This window comes from Athene cunicularia (assembly GCF_003259725.1).
Source record: "Athene cunicularia isolate RWA chromosome 11 unlocalized genomic scaffold, athCun1 chr11_part1, whole genome shotgun sequence".
NCBI lineage: Eukaryota > Metazoa > Chordata > Aves > Strigiformes > Strigidae > Athene > Athene cunicularia.
This window is the reverse complement of record NW_020799113.1, coordinates 17,766,528-17,787,938: the sequence shown is the minus strand read 5'-3', so window position 1 is coordinate 17,787,938 and position 21,411 is coordinate 17,766,528.

Sequence of the window (21,411 nt, the reverse complement as noted above, 5' to 3'; positions counted from 1 at the left end):
GGTGGATCTGATCTTTTTTGTTGTTTTCCAGGGAAACCGGAGGGGGAGGCACTAAGAACGGGGCTGTGAGCCTGGAGTTTCAGTTCCTGTTTTCCAGTTCCCCAGCTATGTTATAGAAGGCAATTAAGCAGTGTCTGTTCATCAGTGTGATTCTCTTTACTGAAACTGGTTAGTAAGCCCAGAATTAGTTTTCCTTGTCAAAAAAATGTTTCAGTGGAGTGTCTTCAGAGTGGCTTCAGTGTCAACTTGCCTACAAGTAATTAGATTTAATATTTGTCCAGTGGTTTTGGAAACCCAGGCGACAGGTTTCCCTGACACATTTCTCAGTCTGCTCAAGGTCCCCAGGTTAATGCACAACCTCCTGCATGGTCCTCCGTTGGTACCTCTTTTGGCAATGTTTCAGTTTCTAGGCCAATTTTGCCAAATCTGGTAGAGGCTTCGAAGGCATTGAGCTCCTAGAAGTGTTATGAAAATACAAGTCAGGGTAGAGGAAAGAAACTCTCCCTGTCCCCTCACCCGAGGACAGGCACGAACCCCTGAGGAACCAGCCGGGTGCTCACTCTTAGATGAAACTCCCTGAAGCTGGAACTCACCATTTCCACTGCTCAAGGCATGATCTGATTAATCTGGAGGTTTAAAAGGAGAGGGGAGAATCAGCCAGAACATATGCCTCTCTGCAGCAGGCACCATCTTTCCATGCTGGACGTACAGTTCCTAGCACGACAGGATCTGGCTCAGGTTACAGCTTGTGTGTGCTCCGGCAAAACCCTGACTTAATCACTGTAATAGAGCTGTCCTCCCTTACTAACTTCCACCGGATGGTTCTCCATGGAGGAGAGACTTCCTTCATCACTATGAACTTCCCTAATCTAATTATTGCTAATCAGAAGTGTGAATAAAAGCATTTTCTCTGGGTCTCAGGTGCACAGCAGGTGGGGCAGCCAACTTGTTGTGTACAGACATCCATTTATTGAAGCGAGCGGGGAGAGCAATGCACACTGCAAATCCCGCAGCATGTCAAAACAGCTGAAACCCCCATTCAACACTGGGATTTGGTCTGGAAACTGTGTAATCCTTTTGAATTTTCTAGGAAGGGCTATGAGAAATTTAGTGATGGTGAAGGGGTGAAATTTGCTTATTTCTGCTGTGATTTGCCTCACTGCAGAGCGTGCGGCACTTGCAGCTTGGGGCTGACCCAGTATGTTTATCTACTGAACCCATCAAACCGCCTCTTGCCATGTGCTCCAATCTTCCAGCCCAAATTAGTGGTGGCTCCGCTGCTCCAAGTGGAACAAATGTCACTGTCGTGTTTCGCTTGGTCTCCTGCTGCTGCTTTGTTTTATTTTGGGTCCTGCTGCCTGTCAGGGAAGAAGCACGATACTGATTTTGTGAGGTTCAAATGAGGAATTTCGCTTTTAGGCTGAACTGCCAAATGGTTAACGACCTTTTTTAAGGCTATCCTGGAAAACTGAATCTTTCTCTCAAAGACAGATCTACGCAGCTTTTTCTGGCCTGCTTAAGGCAGCATGTATCAATTTCTGTCCTTAAGCTGGCTAGGCAGTGTGGGCACCAAGGGTGTGATGTCCCCTGCGTGCCCTGTGCTGGCAAACCACAGTTCCCTCTAAGCAAATCCGCCATTCCAAGGCACCACAGAGGCAAGTCATTCCACTGATAGAAACCTTGGCCTCTAAAAAGCAAACCCATCAAGAGCACTCACTGCTTTGCTTTAATGGGATGAATTTCCAGGGCATTGCTGTGCTGATCAATGCCCAAAAATATACATCCTTGGCTAGGTGTGCAGAAACACTTATCATCTGCGAAACGAGAGCTCGACAGAACAAGTCTATCTGATGCGAGGAAATTTTGTTATCCTGACACAATCTCAGAATAGCTAAACAGGGCAAAACAACGCATATTTGTGCTCAAATCCTGATGATGTTTATTTACTAGGACAAATATAGCTGAGGGTAGCAACTTATCAACGCTTGCTTTATTTCAAGAGCAAATTGCTACCATGGAACCAGACATTTGATGTTTCCCTGCTATCGCCCAACAAAGAAAGCTTGCTTTACTAACTCAGCTAATGACCAGCAAAGTCACCTCACATGGATTATAAAAATAAAAAGGACAAAAGGTTCAGGATGAAAAATAACAATTTCCCTTGCTTGCTTTTGTGATCAAACAGTGGGGAATTCACAGCAGAAAACTCTGCTTTGAAATACAAAAATAATAGTAACGGTGAAAATAAATGACAAGGTCTTGGTTCTATTGAGCTTTACTGAGCCTGAAAACCCACAAGTTTTGCTACTGGAGAGCGTCTGAGGAGTCATTCAAAAGTCGATAATCAGCAGAGAGGGATTAGTACCTTCCAATAACTGCTCTAACTACAAAGACAGTAAAAGGTTCAAGCAACATCCATTATCTTATCCCTTTACACTGGCTTATGGCTCCGAGTTTCACATGTACAATGTTTACTATTATGGCAACAAAGCAAGTGTGATCAGAGCAAAACCAACAAATCATCCAACAGCACATTTGGATAAAATCTTCCTTGATACTTCATGAATCTGCTGGACCCCAACCTGGCATTCCTGGCATGTGGAATATGCTCTGTCTTGAACAGCCTGACTGCATCTCCACGTCTGCAGCCAACTCTGGTGTGCAGGACCAGCCTCTGGGATGCACTCCCCTTCCCATTCCTGGGCTGACCAAACGAGCCCTCCACACCCCAGCTAGGCTGCATAGGCCTCTAGGATGCTTTCAGTTTGTTCTGTGCAGGCATTAAAAAAACAGGTTATTCTCCTCTCCCAGCTGCGATAAGAGCTCTGTCTCCCCATGTTTTGCAGTACCCACAGATAGATTGACTTAAAAGATTCATAAAGTAAGAAATCAACTGGAAATGGAAAGTTCAATATCTGATGGAATTGGTTTGGATATCTGTGAGTCGGCATATTTATCTACTAGGTTTCCAGAGACGTCAGGCACTGAATCAGTTATCTTAGCACAGATCTACAGATCATAAGTTCTCTCATTTTGGGTTTGAAGTCCCACTTCCATCCTGGTCAGCAAACAGCATTTTACTGCTATTCCTTATGGCGACATGACAAAATACTCTGCCCCTTCTGATTTACTGTTGACATGTTTCTAGGATAAAAAGATAAGTAAAAGTGATCTGCATGTTTATGTATCCTCCCCTCCATGCAAAAATATATTTATAGCAGAATCTCTTAGCTGAAGTACTCAGAATGCTTGGTGAACTGGTTGGTGAGTCACCTGGCCCTCTGAATCTTTACCTTAGCAGCCACCCTAACAAGATAGCAACCCGAATTTAGTCTTGAGCATGAACAACACACATTCCAAACACTACTCTGAAGGGTGCTGCAGGCTTGCAGAGCCCATTTGGTCTTGGACGGCTGATGCACAGACTGGCTGCACCTGGAGCCTTGCAGCAATGAGATGAGCAAGCACAGGGAAGGGCAGGCGGCTCTGGGTGTAACCTCACTGGACAACTCTTGTAGCCAGGTTACCATCTCTTTGGCAGAGAAAAGCAGTTCTTCTTCCCTTTGGAATTTGTGTCTTGGAGGAACTGCCCTGTAACCCACTGGTCCAGAGCAGGGTCTGAGACTAGTGTCTCTTGATTCACCTCTGGGTTTATATTTCCAAACCAAAGACTTTTCCGGGATGATCAAGCCCATGAAAAATGCTCCCCTTGGGCCAAGTTGGGATGATTGCATGATGAATCTGTCACACAAGGCTAGGTCAACGCTTCCCTGATACCAGAGAGGAAAACTCCTGGTTTCCACACCTACACTGCTGCTCATTCAGTGCTTAACACCAAAACCAAAAGCCTGATTTTTCTCAACTTTTAAGCAAGTTCAGCATAGGCTGGTCTCTCCTCCAGAGTGTTCCCATAGTTTGTCCTGTGTTCATATGGTGCCTCTCGGGGGGACCATGTGTGCCGTGTCTAGGCTCTAGGAAGACGTGAGGCTACTACACCGGCTGGCTTCCACTTTAAAGCAAATGTGTCATGGGGGTTGTTACAAGGGGTTGCATGATGAAGAGGCTGCAGAGCTTTGCTGCAGCTTTGGTGTAAACCAGCAAGAAGCAGCCCTTTTTGTGTGGGTGTAGTGCAATCTTGAAACCATCTTACTCTGCCTACCAGAGCAGCACGGGCCATTCGCGGTCTGCAAATTGACTGGAGAAACCCAATGAACTAAGGCAACCCACGGCAGGACAGATGGTGTCTCTATATGAGAAGTTTGTTATGGATCTCAGGGAAGGGGCCTTATGGAGATCCCTAAGCTTGAAAAATATGAGTCCCTCTGTTTCTATCCTTATGTTTTTATCTTAGAAAAGGCAGAGGGGTTGGGAAAGACAGGGAAGGCCTAGATCCACCCTAAACACCACCAAAGAGATGCAAACTAAAAGAAAAGATAAGCCCAACAAAGGCGCTTGCTGAAAAGCCAACTATATCAACAAACCCCAGCTACTGCAGCTTGGTGACTACGCTGCCCAGTGACTCCTGTTCAATAAAGGGCCGATTCTCCTCCCTTTGGGAAAACAATGTGTTCCACACACTGAAATAAATAACAGCCCCTCACCAAGCCCCCGGCAGTGTCAGGGGATGTCAGGCTCTGCTCAGCGGATAACAAAGGCATCAGCATGCAGCCAATCTCCTCCTGCCATCTCAGGCTGCCCTTGCTGCGCTGAATGAAATTTTTTCTCCTAATGGAAATGAAGAAAACCTCCAGTGCAGATAATCCTCTGTTATAATGGCAGTACATTCAGGACAGGGGCCAAGCAGTGTAAAGAACAAGCCAAATCTCTTTTACTTAAAGCCTGGCCTGAATGTGATAATGTAATGACTTCAGTCTGGATGTTTTAAATGCCATTCATTGGGATTGACTTAGCATATAGATTATATCAGCTAAAATAATTAAGAACAAGGAATTGAACAGATAGCATCAGCCAACTTCTCAATAAAGGTGGTATCCTTTTGCAAGTGGCCTAGAAGACCACTTGGTCTAAACACAGGTTAGTCCACCCCAGCCAGCACCCTTTCACTTCCGTTCCCCTTTGCTTTCTGTAGAAGGATAAACATCCCTCTTAAGGGATGAAGACCGAGGCACCCTCTTTGCAAAGTCCCTCATTACTTTGTGCCTAACCTCTTTCCGGCCACAGCTGATCAACTCTGCACTCAGAACCTGATCCAAAGCCCACTGAAGCCCTTAAGAAGATTCACATTAATTTCACTGGGTTCTGGATCAAGTCTATATACTGTGAGTTTCTTCTGGCAACGTAGATCTCCAAAAGCGTGGTAGCTCTGGCTGTTGTTTAGCTTCCTAGTATCTGTCATAGCTAACTATTTTTTCTGTTTTACAGAAATAAAACCCAAGCCCTGATACTACATGCAAGCTTAAAATGGCTTTCAATTACTATTAGCAGGCTTTTAAATGGGATTGTGGTGACACTCAAAAGAAGCAAAATACTTTGGGGAGAAATTAAGCTATTGGAATGACTGGTTATATTGAACATGCTCCTCACACAGCTGGCAAAGAGCAAAATAAAGCTGAAACAAATTGATGACAACCATTTTCTGGAGGAATGAGTTTATCTTAAGAGAGAAAAGACCGTTCAGCTTCTCTGCTACAACAGATTACACTGAGCACTTGCACACCTCTCCCATACAACAAGAAACCAGTAGCAACCAGAGCCACCACAACAGATCACTTTCTATATCCCACACCAGCATAACTGACAGCAGAAGGTAAAATGAGTTAAAAATGCCACTTCTGATTTTTAATATATCTAATTAGCATAATTTTGATGGCTACATAGGGTGGAAAATAACAGGGGATTATGTTCATTGTCCATTTCAAGTCTTCCAGATGGAAAATAAACTCAGACCTTTAGGAAAAAAAATCCTGTACATTGGACAAATGTACATTTGTACATTCCAAAATGATTACAAGACCAAGCTCTATTGTTCTGGTTTAATTTGTTACAAACCCTAGGCATATCATAAAACAAGATCCTTATTTGAATGTTTTTTATCTTCCTGGTCATCTCATTTAGCTCCTTCCAGGGTGGCCATTTATTTTCTTCACTGTTGCCTTATTTGTTTGCTAAGTTTAGGGATGAAATCAAAACTCAGCAGCAGCCTTGAGCAGGGCGTCAATGCTAGTTTGAATTTTCCTTGTCTTCTGTTTAATTGAATTTTCATTTGTATCTCTTCAGCTGTTTCCCCTTCGAGGCCTTTCCCCCTCTCACCTCCCTTTTCTCCACATATCCATATAGATCATACAAGTGTTTCTGGCAAGCACCAGCTGCAGATACAGCGAGTTCTTGGGCATCTTCTACTTTTAGAAAACCACCAAGAGGCCAAATAACACCCAAGCTTGTTCTGTGAAGTTTGAAGCCTGATTTTCAGAAAGACCAGTCTCTTTATTAACTCTACTGCTCTCTCTGAAACACATGTAAGACACGGAGGACTGCAGAGCTACGCATTTGTCAATACAGACAACAAAAAGCAATATGTGGGTTCAAAGACTCTGTTTTGCTGGGTCAGTCTAGCCAGTCAGGAGTTTGAAATAGCATTAAAAAGAATCACTTCTAGATTTCTCCTTCATGTTCCCCAAAAGCTGCCTCAAGCTCCTGGCAGGCCAGCATTCAAAATGCATGACCTCTCTACTTAAGATTCGTTTGCCACCAGTAATCTTTCCTTCAGGTTTGAGTTTGCTTTCTTTGACACAGCCTATCACAAATTCACTAAGAGGGATCTGAGAGGTAACCACCTTGAACTGGTATCACTTCCTCCAGCCACTTCCTTCCATTGTGGGGACTGAACAGTTCCTGTCTGTGGTTGAGGACAACACCTTTCGCACTGGAAATCTTCAATACAGGAAACGGAAAGCTCCCCCAACTTCTTTATCCAAACTTTGGTAAAAAGGCTAGAAAAGATACACCTTAGCCCAGAGGTTCATCAGTTTGTCCTTCTATTCCTACAGCTGATATTGTTAAGAGCTCTTCTGTGATGAGATGTGTTTAGGAGAAGCAAGAGGAAATTTCAGACAAAAATTTCAGGCTATTGGAGGAAGTTCTTTAATGCAAAATGTATCTGCAGTTAGGAGTAATGTACAGTTGTGAAAATCTTGGTGTCTCTAGGTCATTTACAAGTAAATCACACATAACACTGAGGAACATGTGATCAAGAAGAGTTCTGCATTAGAGCTGGACAAAATGACCTTTCCATGATCTACTCCATCACTGACAAGTACGTTTTCTGCTTGTAATTCATTATTCTGAAGCTGTTTACCATTTTTTCCATTCAAGGGCAACTTCCATCAATCAGTCCCTGAAACTGGAATTTCTGGCTCTTTATCAGAGGAAACCAAGATTCTCATTTGCATATTCACCTTTCTTACTCTTATACATGGCACTTGATCCATCACTGAAAAGTTGACATTGTCTTTGACAGTGACGCTCTGTCAACCTGACATAACCTGAGAGACATTCAGGGTATGTTTTGCTACTAAGTGAAAGACTACAGCACTTCAGTCATTAATAATTAAGCATGACTTTGCTATTGGATATAAGATCTGCCTCTGTTCCTATGTATGTTTGCATTTATTTTTACACTCATCACACTGCTCTTGGATATATACTGCATGAACTTTGGGCAAATAGTCCAGTCTCTCCACTTACAGTCAGGACCACTACTCATATTAACTTATATTAAGAAGGTCTTCTGGGAGATAATAAATCAGAGATTAGAGAAGGCTTGCTTGTGAGGGAAGCTGAATTGAAACAGTTTCTCTCCCTTTCCTCTGTGCTTTAGTGTTGATTATGGAAGGATGTATTCTAAGAAAGGAAAAGTACATGGTATCATTTTGTCTTTTAGCTTGCAGAGTTTTGGGTCCTTCTGCAGCCTCCGTTAGGAGATTAGCCTTCAAGATTTAACCATGTAAAGGGGCTTGCCAGGATCTCTCTTGCTGTTGGCATTGTCTTATTGTCACATCCTACCACATGCATCTAACACTGCAAATGGGGGGGTCACCATTTCTCCTGCCAGCCTTTGCCCTTCTGAACAGCTCTGACAGCTCTGATCTCCTTATTCTTGGCACTTGCTTTGAGCAAGGTTCACATAAAGGTGTCAGTGTCCAGTCCATTCACTGTTGTATCAAGCTGTTGTCAGTCTTCTGGATGACTGCTTAGGAAACAAGCTCATTTTGTTATCCAGAGCCTGAACTTGACCATGATTCCTCATTTGACTCCTGCTTTTAAAGATCAAGCTCTGTCTCTTTCTGCCTCTTGTCTGCATTTCCCTGTCTGCACTAAGCTCTTGTCCTGAGTGGTGGCACCAAACCTCTCTCAGGTTGGCCATTTCTCTCCAGCTTGTTTATAAGTGATGGTAGAAGGCAACAAAATAAGTATTTGGGATCTTAATTTCCACTCCCTCAGGTGGCAGTGCAGGAACTCAGTTGAAGGCAGAAGGGCACTGGTGCAAAAGGTAATGGGAGCAATTCAGAAGCAAGTGGGGCTTCAGAAAACATTAAACGTCTGGTGTGTTTTCTTGTTATTTCCTCAGTTACTTAACACATAGCATCTTCTTGGGAAAAAAAAAGTCTTATTGTGTGAAAGCTTCTTTTAAGTAGAAGAGGAAACACAAGCCTTATGGAGGAAGAGGAGATGGGGCAGGGTCCTTCTGGAGCTTTTATGAGGCTACAAATGTGACAAGTATCTTTCACAAGAACTACTTTCTAGCCTGGTTTACTTACAGTAAGAGCACAGAAGGTGTCTTACTGAAGCTGTGAACTGGTGAGCCCTTGTGAGGCAAGGGGAGCACTGGGATAGCTCTCTGTCTGAATGGGATACTGGGCGAAGATGGTGATTCTGTATGCAGTGCTCTTCCCTTTAAAGGGCAGCTGAGACCTATGCAAACCACCCCGGGCACCACTGTTACACTAACCACAGTAATACCAGGCTTTTAATGCAGGCTTCAAAATTTGCTCCCAATAAAATGGAATTTGAAAATGTTGTTCACCACTTGTATAATCAGGGTTCTGCAGTATTTTGGCAACCCATTGGAGGAAAGTTATGTTATAAATTACAAAGACTGTGTCTAACGCTGAGAGGAAATAAAAGAGAGAAGTCTCCAAAGCCCAGGACAACTAAAGCTTGTTACAAAACCAGAGACATCATTCCAGTGTGAAGCAAACCTGAGCTTTGCATTAAAAATGTAAATGTGATTGAAACAGCATAACCAGATTAAATGGATTTGTCCTCCACAAGCATGAAATATGGTCTAAATACACTGAAACAGCTATAAACTGCTGTACTTTCCTTTTCCCTGCACTGGGGATCACAGGAAATTTATTTAAAACAACACAGAAATTTCAAGCCAGTGAAAGATTTGCATTTCTTTTAAGGAACTAATAGGAGAAAATAAGGCTGGTTTGGAAAAGAAACCCCTCATGTCATTTAAATGCCTAAAGGTACAGAAAGACTTTTGGAAACTACTTTTCCAAATCTTTGAATGTGACTGATTTACCCTCAAAAATTAAGCCCTAACACACCAAACTAGCCAGAAGTGACTGAATCTTTCAGCACAATCTCACATCTCAACCTTCAGTACACTGCTGCCTTATGGGAGCATTTGATGGACAGTTCTTTCTGGGTTTTTGTTGTTTGGGGTTTTTTTTGAGTTATGTTAACCCAGATCAGCGCCAGAGTCTGGTTCACTGCACTGCCATACATCACTGTACAGGCACCACCATGCTACCACAGCTGAGCAGGGACAGACAGAGGTGACTTAAACTCACATCAACAACAAAAAAGAGATGTTAGTCAAACCCCAGCTTAGGATTTCAGAAGGCTGCCTGTGAAATGTTGCATGGAATAAATTCAAGAAAACAACACCTAGAAGCAAAGAAACACACCAAAGTGGTGCTAAGAGGAGTTAAAAAGAATTATCAAATATTCCCAGCTAAGCCTTATTTTTTATGCATTCTGAGGGAAATCTCTGCTAACGCTGTACAACATTGTCCCTAAACTGGCTTTCAAACAGACGGGTAGTTCTTTAGTTAAAACAGACGTTAATAACATTGAACAAGGAGCCTAATATGGATTTTCTTGTTATAGAATCATTTAGTAACTTGGCCTACCTGTCTCAGGTAGGTCTGATTGCACAGGTCCTTCTCCTGTTGAGTTTTTAAAACCCCCAGGGATGATAATTCTCCCCTTCCCTGGGCCCAGTTCCACTTTGCATCAACCTCCCCATGAAGCATTTTTTCATTATATTCTATCTTAATTTCCATGAAATGTATGTCTGTTGCCTCTTGTCCTTTCACTGTGTATCTTTAAGAAGAGTCTAGCTTCATCTTATCTCTAGCCCTCTTTGGGTGGTGGAAGAGAGCAGTGAGATCCCCCTCAGCTTTCTCTCCTCCAGCTCCCTCAGCCTTCCTCCACTCAACCCGTGCACCAGCCTCAAACACCTTGGTGGCCTGTTTACCAGTGGTTTACCTCTCGGTTTAGGAGACCCCAAACTGAATACAACATTTCAGATGCAGCTTTATGAGTACCAAGTAGGGGGGAGTAAGCAAGATTTGGTCCCAAATTATTTCACACATCCTCATTTCTTAAATTCACTAAACATTTATATAAAATGCTACAGTTAAACCTGCACTTCCTAAAACCAGACAGTATTTTTTCTTCTCTTGATACAAGTAACAGGGCAACAAACTGTAACTGAAATAAATTTGAGAGCCGGTACCTGAGAGCACCTGTGGCAGAGGGTAGCATGAAAAAGGCCACAACACAAGAATCTTTTTTTTCTCCTGATCTGTTTCGAAAGAGGTGTAAGAAAAGGAATGAATATTTGGACAAAGGCTGAATACACAAAGTGACACTAAAATTGGATGGCAGTCAGCACAAGCAGAGATGATGTGGTCTTCAGCAAAGCTTAGGTGCATGCAAACCTATCTGTTGTGTGCAATAACCCAGTTCTGTTCAAGCCCATCGATGCTGATGTGCACATTATTAGAAAATTCAGTTGTTCTGGGGTTTGAGAACTGAGCGTGAATGAAACATGAGCTACATCTAATGCTGGGACTTAACTACATACAGATTAGTAGCATCTCTAATTTGGCTGCACCACAAGTGCTGTGGCCTTGCTGTCAGCAGTACTGAGCAGTAGTTACTGTCTTGCAATCAGCCAGCTGTGGGGCTCAGCGCCTCTGAAAACTGACAGTGGAGAGTTAAGCACTGAGCAAGTCTTCGGGAGGATCAAGGCAATCATTCTGCTGAATGAGGAGGATTCTCCTGGAGAACAGACGGAGCAGGACATGTTTAGAGACCTTCAGACAGGCTCTGCGCTGCATGGGTTGGTGCCCAAGTTAATGAGGGAGCCAGTAAAAACGTTACGGTCTTGGTTATTTTAAAAATCTCCATGTAGTTATCCAGTTACTGTGGATTTTAAGTACACCACTTTGGCTGGGTTTGTATCATTATTATGGACGCTTTGTAAGAGATTCTTTCTATTTTCTACTGGAAACTTCAAAATCCTATTTCAAATCCTATGCAGGAGTACCTAAAAAAATAGGAATTTAAATTTAATCCTGAGTATCTGTTTATGCCAGAAGGCCTCACCTATTTGTTTGATCACAGATGGGAAAAAATAGTACAATTTGATCTTGCTGATCAGAACTAAAAGTGCCAGTGTCATAATTCAATTTTCATGCTCTGTCATGTAGGAAAAATTTCATAATTTGTTTACCCAAATAAGAATTAAAAAGAAACTTATTTCCTGACAGGATTGGTAAAGAGAAAAAATAGATAAATAAAAAAGTAGATAAATAAAGCCGAAATTCTGAATTATTTACTGAACCATATGAAAATTACTAATTTCTACTTCTTTATCATTTATGGGCTCTCTCTTGGTATTTCTAACATCTTCATATGTTTTTTTGTTGTTGCTGTTGTTGTTTTCTTTTAATAATTAGCTACAGTGAAAGGCACTGAACAGGCATGAGTATCACCAAGGAACATACTGAGATTTTGATTCCCTATCTGTACCTGGATCCCCCAGTGCCAACACCAGCTTTCAGCTCTCCTGCACACCCCACCTCACTGCAGAGATAAGACCTGGCTGGTCCCAGCAACGCAGCAACAACCTTGCAGGGAAATTCCTATCAGGCACAAGGCTGCTGGCAGGATGAGGATCTTGGGGGCCCTCCCTCTTTTCTAATGTGACCCTGATGTCATCAGTCAATGTTGGAGAAATGCTGACCCTTGAGCTGGGACCTGGCAAAGCACTCTCTTGTTCGTCCTTACCAGTGGTTCATGAAGGCTCAGCACACACAGAGAGATGTAGTAATGAACTAAGGACCACCAGCTCATGCACCTACCATTCGATTTTAACATCTTAAATGCACACTTTGAGCAGCATCGGGTTTCCCATGGAAGAATTGGCCAGGCAGCAACCACCTTGAATGTAACAAGTTGATACAGCACTGTGTTTTTTTTGCTGAGCTGTAAATCAGGAGAATGTAAATTTATCGTACAGCTAGATTGAGGAAAACAAGGGCATGCTACTAGGAGCTTTCTACTTTATTAAGTAAACATCTTCTCATTCATGTGGAAAAAATTGTCCAATTTGGCTAAATAATTAATCACCAAAGGGTGACTGGTGATTAATGAACAGGATGACGTTCTGAGGTGTATATTCATCATGGCAATTTTCTTTCACCCCAGTGATTTGCGCTAGTGTTGCTGATGAAGTGTGATGATAAAGACTCTGCAATGTTTGTGGGGGGAGTACACACATTACCAGGATAAATATCTGCCCATCTTAGAATTTGCAGGCAATGAAATGGGATCCCCACTTAAACTTCGAAAGGAGCATCTACCCTGTGGGCACCTTACCAACCTGCCAACAAGTGACCAATTTCTCATTCTCACAAGGGCCACGTGGAAAGAGCTCTATTTGGCCAGTGGAAAGAGCTGGTTTAGCTGCAGCAAGCTGTAACCGCCCCTGCTGTAATACACTTTACACTGCTTATAGATGTAAAGAGGCTGTGAGTAAATAAGAACAGAATCCCAAAATACACTGAATCAGAAACTCAGTTCTGCACTACTTAAGTAACCACCCTGATTTTGTTCCATTTAAAACTCATTATGAGGATGGTATGTCCCTCCTGTGGATGAAGCTAAGCAGAAACCTCCATGCTGCAGAGAAGCACGTGCCCTGCCACGCCAGCCACAGCAGAGCATGAGAGAGGATGATGAATTCATGTAGGCTTAGCTATCGCGATCTCAAATTAGGGCATGCAGATCCACACCGCAGAGCCCTGGAAGTGATCTGAAAATCTGACTGTGAACTTTGGAGAGACTCAGACCTGGCTTGCACCAGTTCCACACAAAATTCCTATTCCAGAAATACAGACATGGTACTACTTAATTGAGAGCCATCAAAATGAGGTAACTCCACCACCTTTGCTGTAAAGGTAGGAGTGGATTACAGCAAGGCCCACGCTACCAAAGCAGTGAAGAACAGAGCTGTAATGTACTGGCAGTGAGGAAACATCACTGTGAGCTATTGCAGACCACTGCTCCAGAAATACAGCAATAAAACCTCTCATTTGTTATCTAGATTATTCTGCCTAACATCCATTTTGTGCGCTCGGTCTTTCCTATGTACTTTTGCTTAATGCTTTAAAATTGGAGCTACTAACTCCAATCAGCTCTAACAGGGAGAGGATAAATCACCAAATTCTGCTAGGAAGTAGTATATATTTTTATCAGCTAAGTGATATTTTCCTCAACACAGGCCTGTTTTTATCTCATCCCCTTCTGTAACGATTCCCAGCTGATTCAGAAGTGCTCCAAGTCTTGTACCAGACTGTTACGGTGTGTACAAGTTGCTGTTGATGATGCTCTTGTAGACAGGAGCTTTTAATACAAATCTGCAGTTGCTGGAGAGCCTCAAAGCATGTTGAGTCACTGCTCTGCCTTTCAGACTGTTCCAAGCACTGGGGGTTATTTTCAGAGGAGGGACATGCACAGAGGTGAAACAGCCATTCCCAGCCGCCCTGCTAAGGTGCTAACACTGAGGTGATGAATTGTCTGAATAGGATATTTCTGGAGTAGGGTGTTCTTCAGGACCAGTGACAGCCTGCTGAGCCCCTCTCTGCTCACTAAAGCAGTTCCTGGAAACACCCCTCACGGCCTCCTGATGCGAAATGCATCCCCCTGAATTTCTATGCAAAGTAGTCTGTCACATGCTGAAGAGAAGAAAATCCCTCTCCTTGTTATTAAACCCTGTATCTCCTACCAGCATTGGATCCTGTTTCTGCCAAAACCTGCTCCCAGTTTTCCCTCAACAACCACAATGCTAAACAGGGCCAGCCAACACCTTTAGGCTTTCTCAGAGAACAGTGATTAGCACCTCAGTGCACTTACCAGGACTGCCATTCCCTAACCCTTCCCTAAAAGCAGCTCCTGAAACATTAATTAACCAGCAGAATTTCTGTTGAAACATCGCACAAGTTATCCTGTATCAAATGGAATATATGATAGATTGGCTCCTGAGGACACAAAATCCCACAGGACGGATGGATGGGGGAGAGAAATGTTACTGATATCCATGGCCCAAACTCTGTGGGAAGGCTCCACGATACCCACACCTCACCTCTCTCTCAAGCTGATGTACTTCAGATCCTTTCTTTTGAACTTACAGGTTTTATACTCAGATGAAAGGCCTGACGATGAACCGATATAATTTTTTGTGACCAAGCAGAGCAGGACATGCCCAAAAATAAAGAAAAACAAAGCAATTTCGGCTCTGCCAATCCTTCTCTTTCAATGTCAAAAATATTATTGATTAGCAGTTTGAAAATAGGCGTGATGTCAGCTTACTACACAGTTTGTTGGGCTCCCTTCTGAGAGAGCGCTTCTCAGTTCTTTCTCAATTAACCTGAAAGCTGGGGAGGGTAACCATTTTTATTGGTAAGCTGAGAAATGTCTCCATCAAGAGTTTTATTCTATCATCTCAGTAAGCACACAATGATTGAGCTCTGGATTAAAGGACTTTCTTCTCTCTTTTGCTCAGCACTAGAACACCATCAGTTCCTTTGCTTCGTATTATCCAGTAGCACTTTTCAGCCTTTTGCATCTTCTGATTTTAGGCAGAATCCGAACACAGCATCTTACAATCAGGACGGTAAACCTCCAACCTCCCTACATCTGCCTTTTGCATGAATGGTCTTAAAAATAAAGAAATGATTCAATTAACAGTTATAGGAGATTTTTACATTAAATTTAGCACTTCTTCAGCATTAGGAAAATCAAGACAAAAATCATTAGTATTTCCCTCTAAAAATGAAATAAAAGAAATTTTGAGTCAAGAAAAATGGCCTTAGGTTTAATGTGCAAATGTTTTTTAAAATGTGATTTTCAGACCTTTTTCTTTCCCGATTTTCTTTTTGTGAATGAAATGTAGCCATTTCCAGTATCCCACCAAGTGCCATACCACATTTGAAATTCATCAGATCCCATAAAAACTGTACATTTAACAGACATCATCTTCAGTGTAGGAAGAACTTAGACCAAACTCTGGTGAGGTCAAATACAGGACTTGGGGTCAGTAACATTCAAACTGATTTGAAATAAATGAGGTTGCTTATTTCATTCTTGCTAATGCAAAAAAAAAACCAACAAAAAAAACCCACAAAACAACACAAAAAACCCCAACCCTGCAAAGGATTCAGGCTTCAAGAATAACCAAGCAATCGAGATGTATTTGGGTTCCTCATCTTCATTTGGGCTGTTTTTTTATTTTGCTCCCAATTCTTGAGTCCTTAGGCTAGAATAAGGGCATTTATTTTTTTTCTCTGAAGTGAGGAGAGCTGGAAGTTTTCTTTCAAAAACAAAACAGAGAACTAAGCAAAGAATCCCTGAAAACAGAGCTTGCCCAATCATCACACAAGTCCAGGCTCCACAGAAGCAATGTCAGGCTCTACAGAAAACCGCAAATCTCATGAGATTTGCAATTGCACCAGGAAAAGTGACAAGACTCTTAAATACCCTGGCCACCTGAATCTGAGAAGGTTTTGCCAATTCTCTCCTGTCAGAGCTCCTCTTCACACTCTCATAAAGAATAAAGGTCCAAATCCTGCACTCAGGGTTTAACCAGGGACTTCAGAATATAGAGAACAGGTCCTTCTGTGCACTGTGAACTGCTGCTGGCTCATAAGAAAAGCTTTTTACCTTTCCCACAGCTCGAGCAGGAGTTGAATGAACTCAGAAGTTTGCAAAATGGACTTCTTAGACCCTGCACCTGCATCAGGCTTTCTGGCTGCAAATCCAGCAGCTTCAACATTCATTTGTGATTTTGTATCCTGCAAATCCAGGAGAAACCAGGGGAGCTTAATACTTACAGGGGTAGGCTGAAACTCTGCAGTGGCTGAAGAAAACTAGGTCTACCACAGGTAGCTAATTATGAGTCTGTAAGGCATTACTGACTGCCTGTTATTCTGCAGGTGACCAGCAACCTGCTCCTGCCTTTGCCAGCAGTGAAGCGTTTCTTCATTTCACTCTTTCTCCTGACCAGACCAAGCAGAAGAGCCAACAAGGTGCCTCTACCTCCATTTATTTTTCTCTTTTTCATTCCTCCCCCATTTTGATTATCTTCCCCGTATTCCCCAGATAAGCATACCGGAGAACGAACTTCAGATAGGAAGTTCTATCCCAGGCAGATGGGGAAGGACAGACTGAAGAGAAAAACCACAACCTTTTTTCATTCGTCATGACTCAGTCTATTATCTCTTACAACTTCTGGGTTAGCCAAGCCATAAAACAAAACAGATCCCCAGTTACATTTGTGCAGCAGATTTGTCTCTTTCTTCAGAGCTCATTAAAAGAACCGCTTTCATCTCATTAGATTACTAAAACATTTCCAACAGGACTAGATGTGTCATGTCAGAATATGACAGGCAAATTTCTTTTAAGGTTTTAAAACTAGGTTGAAAGATGAGAAGCTATGCAGTTCGCTGTTGTCACTGAAAGATATTTTTACTTTTATGAGTCCCTAAAACAAGAAACAAATTAAGAACTGTCAAGTAAAAGAAAAAACCCCAAACCAAAATGCATTCTGTCTTGCCTGCTAATATCGTTACTGCTTTCCTCTGAAATCTCTCTCAGTCTAATAACAAGAACCTTAAGTATAAAAGAACAAACTACAGTTGTTAATGTTTTGGCTTAGAAGCATAATTAATAATCCAAAAGGAAGGAAATAAGTGCTGGAAACACGATTACCCTTTGCAACTACAAGCCAAAATGTACAGCCTCACTTTTCCTCTGTTCCCAGCTCTCATTCTGGCCTGGTTCAGAGGCAATCTCCCTGCGCTGTGCCATTGCAGGGCGTGGAACATGGCACCCACAGCATCCAGGGATGCAAGAAAGCATCTGGGAAGGAGGTGGGTAAAAAAGCTGAAGGAAGGGGAGAGCCCCCTCCCGCAGCAGACTCCAGTGGGATGATCTCTCCCGCCCTGGCAGGAGACTCTGCCGTCCTCAGGGCAGGCACCGCACTGATCAGCTGCCATCCCCACACGCCAGCGCTGCCACAGCAGGCAGCTTACGGCCAGAGACAGGCTTCACTGCCAGAGCAGCCCACCAGAGCTGCCTCTCTGATGGGGTCTGAAGAGCCACAGTATGGCACACGTACTGTGCCATATCCACACCCAGAGCGGAGTGTACTGGAGCAGGACTGGTGGCAAGAATGACACAACTTCGTCAGAGAGGCTGCAGCTTTCGCCTGCTTATTGAAACCCAGTTCAAATACTGCCCAGGCACAGCCTGTCACTGCCCTACTTTGGGCCTCAAGTCACAGAAATCCTGGAAAACAGAGCAGGAGACAAGGAAGAAGGACAGCCCTGCCTGACCTGATGCTCTAGGGATGTCCGTGCCTCTGGGCTGCCAGCTCACACTGTGATCAAAGAATTCTCGGATGGGAGCAAGGCAGCGGGGCCCCGTGGAGTCCGCCCCCAGTCCCGCAGGGCAGAAAGACCACACTTAGGAGTGGGCCAGACCACCAAGAGGCAGTTTGCAGTCCTCTCCCCGGGAATACGCTGCAGAGGCAAAGCAGCCCCACGCTGTAAGCCCCCGGGTGAGGTATTCCCGGGGGAAGGGGCTGCAGGTGTGAAATCGCTACAGCTTTGAGACACAGACATGTGGCAAGGAGCACTCAAGTGGGTGTTCACAGCACATCATTTTGTTTCAATGGCATTTACCATCAAATTGCTGAGATGGGCTGTAAAACCGGTGGGCGGGGACTCCTTCTCACTCTGAAGAAGTTCATTAGATTATAAATAATTCAGTTACAGAGAGAGCAAGTAGAACCTGGGGCTGTTTTGAGGGGCTTTTTGAAAAAGGTCAAAACAATATATCAGACGGCTATTGGGACTGATGCCTGTTGGGGAGAAGATAGTAGATATTTAAAGATAAGCATTGTACGCTAGTGTATTTTTCTCCTGATTGCATATTCCCATCCTTCTCACACATAACATAAAAACATTTTGAGAAAACCAGCACAGTAAAGCAGCCCATCAACTGAGGTACTGCCAGCACTGCTGGCGAAGTGATACACCGCTGTTCTGGAGAACACGCAGGACTGGAAGCTCTGCCGTCTTGAGAAAGGGAGCCAGACCCACGTCTCTGCTCCCAGTTCAGCAGGAGACAGAAGCTGCGGCTTCTGCAGAGGCAAAATCCAAAACCAAACCCTCAAACCCAAGGTTTTTCCTGTAGGCAGGTGAAGCCATGTCTACTCCTGAATGCCTCAGCCATCACTAACCCCTCGTTTGGAAAGGTGAAGTATTGCCCTGGCTCACCATCCAGAACGGCTGCTGCTGAGTAGGTGGCAGGACCTTGTTTTTGGAGCCATGCCAGCTAACTCAGCCTCTCTGCGTTAGCGTAATTAAACGCTGAATTCCCTAGAAGCTTCATGCTGATGGCAGCGGATGGTGTCCCCACCCGAGCAGTCTATCCCTGCTTACCACTGGACCATTGCACGTATTTAAGTATTCTGCTGAGCAGCAACAGACGGAGACATGCTTGGTGTCTTCCTAGGCTGGGACTTTTGATGAACAAACACATTCACTTAGAGTTATAAGTCCCCACAAAAATATCCTAGAATAACAGCAGTCTTGATTCCATGCTACAATCCAGTTATCATATTCCAAATTCTGCATGTGCTCAACATTTATTTCAAGACATATGATCTAAAAAATGTTGACATCCATTGCAGTCCTACACGAAAATGAATTTGCTGAGCTGGGGTGGTGGGAGTGGAAGATGGATTTGTCTCATTTGGTAAGTCTCACATTCTGCCTTGGATCTTCAAGGGAGGCCCAGATTTGCTTGGTTAAAGCTGGTTTTTAGTTTAAACTGAGTGAAAATAGAATCTAGTCACAGCCTGATTCCGAACACTGTGGCACACTGGAATCTCATTGGCTTACACAACACAACCGCGTGTTTTGGGACTGTTCCCCTAACTAGCTGGCCCTGACCTTGCATTTTGAGGGATGGGTGAAAGTATCTGGGCTGCAGGTCTGGTTGTGAAAAAATAACAAGCAAACCTAATCAGCCAAGATGGGTGTAGACAAAGCACAAGGGTTAAGGGTGTCAAAATGACCTTGGGTGCTAAGAAAAGTGGCATTCCTAGCCTGTGTTGCCACTGTTTGAGATGTACACACCAGCCTTCAGTTCCACCTCTCTGCCATTCACCAGTACCTCTTTCTTTGCTGGATAACTCCCTGATCACCTGCTGAAAGGTATCTCCAAATATTTCACTAAAATATCCTCAATTAATTTCACAAATCCTAATCTCCATCCTTGCTACACTATTAAATGAATGTAATTTCTATCTGTCACTTCTTCTCCCACTACGTAATATTTCAAGGACTAACTGGACAGTGTGTAACCTGTTATTAGTCCTCTGTAACAATGTCTGCTCTCTGTTCCTTTGTCTTAGCATTTTCTCATCTGCCTGCAGATTCCTGTGCTTCTTTTCAAGGCAATATCCAAGTGTGAAGCTGCTTTAGCCATTCATGAGAATGAAATGTATTATCTAGAAGCACACCAATAACACAGTATTAAAAAAATAAAATAGCAGTCTCTTTCATCAAAATCTAATGAACACGCAATTTAATCTTTATTAAGAATTCATTAGGTTCTCAGCAAGCTTGTCTAATGGAGCTTGACCAGGTGAAATGCTAATGCCCACATTATATTTAAATTAATTTTCAGAAATGTTAATTTCCCCGAGTTGTTCCCTGCACATCCCTCTCCCTGGTGCCCGCGGCTGCACGGCTCTCTCTGGTGCCTGCTGCCGTGCTCATGGCAACACCGCCGTCCCCACCCCAGCCTCCCCACAGTTCACTGGAGTTTCCACACTGGCCGACGCCTCCCAGCTTCCGACACTATGAGCACTTTCACCATGGCAGTCTTCTCGAGTCAGGTACGATGCTGCAAGCCTAGCATGTGTTACTTTAAGGACTATTTAATGGAAAAAAATATATATGCATATATATATGCATAAATTATTTATATAGATATATATATATAAACCAGGGTGTATTTCAGTCCTCAGCATACAGATCTAGTCCAGCAAACATGTTATTATCTCGATGCCATTTGCTTCAAAAAAGCCAAGAGCTCTGCTCTTTGGAAAACAAGAGTCACTGTCCACTAATTGTGTAAGCCGGCGTGGTCAGCGCCTGCCCTCCCGCCTATGGGCACTGCGTGTATGCGCTGCTGCACTGCTATGGTGGCACCTACAGCCTCTCCCTTCAACCAAAACCCATCGCCCGCCATTCCAGCATGCTACTGCAAAAGCAGTTCCTACAGATTAAATAATTTATTGGTGTTCATCTGCAGTAACGTCTCCCCTGATCAACCTTTCACACACAAACAAATGCAAACCAAACCCACCCCACTCCGGCCCCAAATCAGCCTGTCGGGGTGGAGAGCCCCCTTTCAAAGCGTGAAAGGGGAGGCTCGGAGCCGTCACAGGAGCAGAGTACACAAATGGCCGAGGAAAAAGCTGCGGAGACCGCCCAGCCCCGCAGTGCCTTGAGAAATGCGTTGCCTCCGGCGGGGGGGGGTGGTTTAGTTCCCTGTGAACCCCCGAGGGCCGGACACAGCGGCCACTGAGTTGATACAGAAAAATCCGGGTCACCCGCTACACCGCTCTGGCCGGAGGGGAGCGGGGCTGAAGGCCGGGATCTGCCCCCGCGCGAGCACACTCCCACTCCCGTGCACGCACACGCAAACCCCGCGGCGGCCACGGGAGCGCCGGGCAGCAGATCGCCGAGGGGCGAGGAGCCCTTTCGGCTATTTCCGAGCCCGTTCGGCTTCTCG